We start from the raw sequence: 8,165 nt of genomic DNA, 5'->3' as shown, positions 1-8,165 counted from the left end.
CTTATAAGGTATTCTATTACACGTTGTAGTTGAATGTGCCAAGACTTGGGTGCGGCAGCACGCGCCGGTGCGTGTGTAACGTTGGGCACGAGCAGGGCACGCGAGCACGTGCCGTGTCGGTCGTGCTTTACCGGCCATGCGTATTCGTCGTGCCCGGTTGCACGCGACCCCTGCGCGCCCGACCGTGTGTCGAGCGCGAGCATAATTACCAGGCATTCATCAAAACTCTACCAAAGTTTCCAGATTAATATCCCCTGGATGGGCAGGCTCCAGGTGCGTGCATACCCAGGAATTTAATACAGTTTACACTAGGATATGGAATTATTAAGACAACACCTAGGTTTTTCATAATGATTCACAGGAGCATACATACTTACATATACATACATATGTATACCAGTGGCGTGCCGTAAAAATCTTCCTGTTGTTGTCGCACAGCTTTACTTATGTGTGCGCAAGCATAATACAAGAGGACTCGGTATGACGTCGCCTAGTCCCCTTAAATCTTGCTTGCGCACACATAAGTAAGGTTGTGCGATAAAAAATTTTCACGGCACACCACTGTTACATACACACATAGTATACTTGATTTCAAGCTTAGCTGCTTCTGTTGTAACAATAAAGGATGTTTGTTTGTGGTCTCCGTGAAGAGCCGGAATGTTAAATTACCGAAAACGCAAATATCGGAAGGCAAAGATCGAAAATCGAAAGATCTTAAGTCGAAAGATCAAAAAAAAGGGTGCATGGTAAACGGTAAATACTCACTTAATTTGCGCGAGCAGGATACAACAGGAACAAGAGGAACAGGCTTTTCCTCCCGTATTAATGTGCGCGCGCAGAATCTTTGCCTTCCAATATTTGCGTTTTCGGTAATTTAACATTTCGACTCGTCACGTAGACCCGTTTGATAGCTTTTCTGCTGCTACGTGAAAGAAATATAATGTGGCAGTAAGATGAAAAATGGAGGGTAATGATTTTTTTAGGCAAGGTGAAAATTCAGTGGTGCATGTTTTGTACATATGAGCCGTTATTTTTGAAATTGGCGTAAGTCCACTTTTCTGCATTTCGAGAAAGATCTCGCAAAACATTAAATTTTATATTTTGCGTTTGCGTTTACAATATTTAAAAATACTGGTGGACTCTATTATGTACGTTTAATCTGCTTTTCCGAGATTCTGGACATATCGAAATAAAAAAAGACAACAATTTGTGAATTAAGTCAAACAGAAATGGTGCTTTTGGAACTGAAAATTGTACTTCCGCCACTTTCAAATATAACGGCTCATATACATATGTAGAATTGTTTTGTTTATATAACAATTTATATTTATAACAGGTCATTACAGATTGCTTTAAAGCGACACCAATGGTTTTAAACTTGTACTTGCACAGATAGTTGGTAGATTGGTTGACAATATGGAGAGGAAGCGTTTTAACAACGAAATCAGATAAATTGGCTGATATGAAACGATCGACTTGAAGTCAAAACATTATAAAGTCTGACCAGCAGCACTGCAGAAATAATCCGAATAAATTATTTTCGATCGAGATCAACAACCAGTACTAAAAATCGAGACCTCTCGGTGATTAATATTAACGCATAAGCGACGGCTAAAAGCTAAATACCGTTTTTAAAGAAGGCAAGATGAATCCAATAACAATTAAGTTTCTATTCCTCTTATCATTTACTTACAGCCATTAATCATACACTTCTGGATGAAAGCCTCTCCAACATGCTTCTATTTGTCTCTTTTCTAATAGGTAATCACCACATATTTTACTGGAAGCCTTCTTTGCACTCCTTTGCATTCTTTTATCCGCCTTTCGCCCATTCTTCTAGTTACGAAACTCGCTCATTGCCATTTCAATCTCTTCACTCGCTCCACTATCTCAATTACCCTTGCCATACTTCTCAACCATGTGTTCTTCTTGATTTATTTATTTCTTGTATTTACAAAAAAATACAAAATGCCGTTAACAGTTCAACGACCGCATTCATGTAAATATTATACATACATACACTCACAAGGCTTAAGTTGATTGTTGATTTGTTCAACTGAATAGAAGCTTAGTGTTATTAGCACTTTGATCTCATCTAAAATAGTGTCAACAACACCTGAGCAATCCTGATGAACACTATTTACTTTTATTTCACAGTAGAATAATGGATGTGGATAATAAGTTAGAAGCTTCAGGACAACGATCGCAATTGTAAACGTCTCAAATAGTGTGAGAAGCTAAAATATAATGTTGTAAATATGAATAGCATTTCTTTAATGCGGATTCTGTATGGTAAATATTATTTTATTTTGTTTGTATTACTGCAATATACATACATGAATATACAAACACTCATTTTGATTGGAGTGTCGCATTTATTGCGCCTAACGGAGGAAGTTGCGAAAAAAAATGGCAATCTATCTAAACTGCAATCGCAAATGGCGTTTCCTGTGATTCACATCACCGTTCCACATTACATACATTACGCAATATTGCAACGTATTATTATTTAATGTGACTCGTATTATGTCACAACATTGACATTAATCACACCGTATACAAAATATCCAAAAACAAAAACCGAATTATAATATCGTATAAATTTACATTGCATACACAATACAATTTTATAAATTGTTCAGTTACGTTTTTCATCCATTCTAAAGACAGTAATAAATGTAAATCAAAATACATACATACATATTGTATTGTAATTTACTGTTATTTCTTATACACATATATTGAAATTTGAACTTCGAAACAATATCTCCGATGAATTCAACCGATAGTGACCTATGAAAAATTGACTGAACCGGTTTCGAAACGATCTGAAAATATGTATGTAGTTCGTATGGACTAAATGCGCATGGTTAAAAACCTAATATTTAACATCACGCAATATTATAATCAGCGTTGTTCAGCACGAAAAATTGTAGTTTCGTACACGCGCATTTCACATAACCATAATACCTACACTCTGTACATAAAACGCATATATGTACTTACCCTTATGTATAAAATCAACGAAACACACCAGTCATTAGCTATTAGATTCAGCACACGTTGATCTCTTCATACTATGTTAGCTATGTAAATTTTGAAAAAATTGAAAATTTTATCAAAGTATCTTAATAAGAAGATATATATTTTGTCGTTGAATGGCTTAAATCGACTAATGTCAGATGACCCGTCAACTGGTGACCCACGACATATAACAATTTAGCTGACCCCATTAAATAATGATCGCACGCGACCAGTTTTTCATTTCAAAGCAGTTCCGAATTACTGTACATATTTTATTTCTTAGTACTTGAAAGCTTTTCCGAGCAAGGGGTGGATGCTAATCATCTCTAACTCATTTAACACGGCCTTAAATCATCATAATAGTTAACCCGTCGCTTCGGGAATTTTCACCTAATATATTGTAGCTTTTTTGTACCGATAAAAAATAATGTCGAGTAATTTAACACCAAACTATTGATATGTGTATGCATGCATTTATATAGATACATATAAGTATATACCCTTTTTATAAATGTATGATTTACATATCGAAACAGATTTTTTATATGGAGATATTGGTACATACAAAGGTTGATACTAAAAAAAAACATTGTGGCAATGTCAATTATGACTATGTTGATTTTTATCGATCGATAAAAAACAAATGGTGTATTGTAGCATGGACGTTTAGAGGGATTTCCGAGATCGGGGTGAAAGACGCAATTACACATGTGTTAGAGGTAGTTTATTGTTCTTGATCCGTCACCCTGACAGCTCCGAATGAAGCACGAACCAAAACTACCTAATATTTATACCCATCGGGAACTCTCTGCATTGCAAAATATCATTAGTCGATGAGTCGCGAGGTCTTATTGGTTGTTGTATACGACTCGTTTATTCGCCGAGGCCTTTTTGGCGCTTGTGAATGTTTGTTAAATATAATGAAATGTGTTTTTATATATTTTATATGCATTTATAATTATTTAAATGTGTATTATTTATGTATTATCTGGCCACAGCATCATATTGGGGTAACCTGTGAAGACACTGTGGTATATGTTTATTAAAATAAAATAAAACCAATCTCCAATCTTACTACAGTATTTTACTAATATCAAATATATAATTTCGGAAGATACTTTGTATGTAAGTAAATATTGTTGTTTGGATAATGGTTGGGAACTTCGAAAACAAGTCAAAACATGGGGACGGGGGTGAAGGTCTGGGGGGCGCCGGGGGCGAAGGACCCCGGGGGCGCAGGAGGCGAATGCCCCCGGGGGGCGCCGGAGGCATTCGCTGGAGGGGAACTTCGTAAAAAAAACAGTTTCTATGACGATTCCATATATATTATTTCGATTCAAATAAATTTAATAAAAAAACAAATAAATATTTACTATTAGATTCGCCATGTTTAAGCTGTTTGTATTACAAATGCTGAGCGAAGCCGGGTAAAACAACTAGTAACGTATACAATTAATTTTTAAAAAATGTACCAACATATTAATTAGAGATATTTTTTTATGATGTTTTATTAATGTAACAAATAAAATGAGAAACATTAAGTACATATGTAAAATGAATTAATTCAACTGTTTATTCACTTACCTTCTATATTACATACAACGCTCTTAAGTGTGAACGGTTGCTTATTACTTACGAGTATTTATTACAGTACGTAATATTACAGTGAATACATTAATCTACCCCATTTTTTCAATTGAAAAAAATTTAATAATACATAAAAAAGTTATAAAAAGTTGATTATATACGTAATTGAAAACTCTTATAATAATTCAAGTATGATCTATGAAAACATTATATTGTTTTTATTTTTATTTATTTTTTGATATATATATATATATAATTTTCTCGCTATATGAACTATGTATTTGAAGGAGTGACTCAAAGATACGTCACGACTTCTTTGAACGTTGCGTATTTCGCTTTCACTTTTTCTTTGAGTTCTACGCCACGAGAGACAAATACATCTACGCGTCTACGACGCGAAAGCTGCGCGCGCCTATCTTTTTCCCTTTCAACCCTCCCGAAAGCTCTCTCCACTCACAAATACTCTTACACAGCCTCACACAAGAACACACAAATAACTTATACACACAAACAAATGCGCACGTGTACGCGCACACCTCAAAAGCACTCGGCAATCGGTCACAGCTGAAACGGGTGCGGCGAACTCGCGGAACCGACGTTCGCGAAACGACCCCCACCGCATAGGAAACGACCCTCAAATCATTCGGCTGACCCTCGGCCCCGGTCGTGAAGATGCTGTGAGGAGGACCAGGACCAGCGATCCCAGCCAAGACATCCCATCAAGTGACAGTTGTCAAATATGAACCGAGTGTCAACCGTTTCGTAATCCCCGAATACGAACCTGCAGACGGCTGCAAACCATATCCAATGGACCTAGATTCAAAGTGCAGCGTATGACCTATGCGAAATTTGCAGAAAGGTTTAACCTGCGTTGATTTTTCAACTATTCAGATACGTCAAACGTGACCGGGGCCGGTGGGAAACGCGCGCGAATCGATACACGTCAAAAAGGGTCGCCGACCCAACTTTACAACGCCGAATGGTAGCCGAAGCATAAACAACATCATAAATTTGAAATTTTCACACTCGTTTCGATTCGCTAATGTGTGGAAATTGAGGGTTTTCCGACTGCGACGCTGCGCTGCGGTGGGAGGAGCGCTTTTCCGCGACGCGCATAACCTCAATCGAAGCTCGCGCGTCTCCAACAAAACATATCTTTAAATATAATCAAACATATCAAATTGTACCTTGAAATTAAAGTGATTTAATATCAACACATATCAATTTAGAATAAGTATCAAAAATTATCAAAATAAACTTATTTATAATAAATATTATTAAATTTATACACATAAACGTAATGTATTGAACGATATTTACTCTAATATAATGTAATTTAAAATTTAATAATAAGTATACTCAACGATACATATCATTATTGTGCTTTTATTTACAAAAATAAATATACAAGAATTATATAATATACAAAAAATTATATATATTTAATATTTTCGAAGAAAATTTGTCAATATACATATCATCATTGAATCGAATTCTTCTATACAAAATCAGGTGAGTTTAAATTTTCCATAATTCATTAAACATATATTTTTAATGTTTCGGTTCAAACCAATAGATCAAATTTTAAATATTTTTTGGTAATAAATAGACAGCATAAAAATAAAAAGATGCATATACCTAGGTATGTACATATATTGTACGTTAAAATATATAATACTAGTTATAGACCCGATGAAAATTTCATCGTGTGTATTATAAATAAAAAATTTCAGTAGATGGCGCTAAATGCTCGTGGCACTATTTTCCAAGAAGAATATTGATAGCAAACATTATATATATATATATATATATATATATATATATATATATATATATATATATATATATACAGGTTTTTTCTTGATTATACGAACCAAAACTTACATACATACATACATAGTTACATATGTAAATACATACAGAGTCTCTTTAGAAATTACATATATATGAGATAGTACATATGGAATTGAGATAGTACATAGAAATTACATATATATGAGATAGTACATAGATAGTACATACTATGAACTTGATTGTAACAGTCTGTAATGAATTATTATATTACACAATTGATTAATTTAATGTTAAGCTTTGATGTATTAATTAGGACTGAAAAAAAAATCTTAAATACTTAATTCATATCAGGAAACGTACATACATACAATATGCCTATTTAATTTCAGTCAGTTTCATAAGAAAACGCACAACTGATCTCTGCCTTCCGTCATGACGAAATCAATTACACCTTCGCGTTTAATTCGCTCGAATCTGATACGACTTACGGGAAAGGTGGGGAAAGGGGAATTTTTATTTTTATTTTTGAATTTTTATAAGACGATGACAATAATTACTAACCCTTTCGTTTTAATAAAACGTCGCTTACAACATTATTCGATCGTAATTAACGAGGGGCTAAGGCGAAAGGCTGAAATTCGGGCGTGTCTTCGGCCAAGAAGGTCGTCAGCTGAAGGGTAAGTTTGTCGCGGCGTTGTAGTCATGGCAACCGAGCGACGCGGTCACACCCCCATCCCCACAACATCCCTTCTAAAATCCACCCACCCACCCCACGAGGTATTGTTGAACACGCGAATAATCAAAATCGACTGTGGTCCGTCACTGTGTCCGTTACTCGGTCGGCATTTTGAAACATCGCATCGGTTTAAATCGTCGCGGTTGTCACAAAAATTACATATATTTCATACCCCCCCCCCTCCCTCTTTCCTCCCCCAACCTCGCTTTTAATGTCCATATATAAACGTGACAAGTCGAATACCCTTCAAATGATATTAGCGTGACGAACGCTTACCACTCGCAAATAATAAAGTCAAATTTTGAGCACTTTCTACTCTATCCATGTGTGTTATCTGTACATATGTCCAAACGAATGTACATACATACATATTCCTAAAATTTTGTGCATATTATATTTATTTATGTATTTACTAACAACGTTATTTTACACTACAGCTTTAGCCACACTATAAAGTAACTGCAAATTACAAATTTGAAAAATACAAACTTACAAAAAGAATTGTATGTACATTATAAATATGCATATTCCATATTAAAATTTTGAATTTATTAGTTATTTCAAGTTAATTATTATACCATGAGTATATTGTATTAAAGAACAGATCTAATGAAATATGAAAACTGGAATAAAATATATATAACAACGTTAATAACTAAATTACATCAAATTGTAGAGCTAGCACGGTTAACTTCTAAGAAAATGATATATGTATAATAAAGTATCAGGAAATTTTGCTATACGTTAATATAAAGGTTTTATTTTTATAAACATACTAGCCTTATTACCCGGCTTCGCTTGGTATTTGTAATATAAACCGCTTAAGCATCACGTATCTAATAGTAAACATTTTATTAAATTTATTTGAATAGTTTCATTTTATATACATTTATTTGAATACTCAATTGTTTTTTTTTATTATTAAATTGACTGTCACGAACAAACAAACATATATAGTAAGTCTCTTTCGAAATTATATGTATACCAGAATCCGGCGCCTGCGTCTCCACGGCTGCGCCCCCCG

The sequence above is a fragment of the Arctopsyche grandis genome, chromosome 9, assembly GCF_051622035.1.
Source record: "Arctopsyche grandis isolate Sample6627 chromosome 9, ASM5162203v2, whole genome shotgun sequence".
In the NCBI taxonomy this organism is placed as follows: domain Eukaryota; kingdom Metazoa; phylum Arthropoda; class Insecta; order Trichoptera; family Hydropsychidae; genus Arctopsyche; species Arctopsyche grandis.
The sequence above is the reverse complement of the archived record's forward strand: the minus strand, read 5'-3'. Positions refer to the sequence as shown.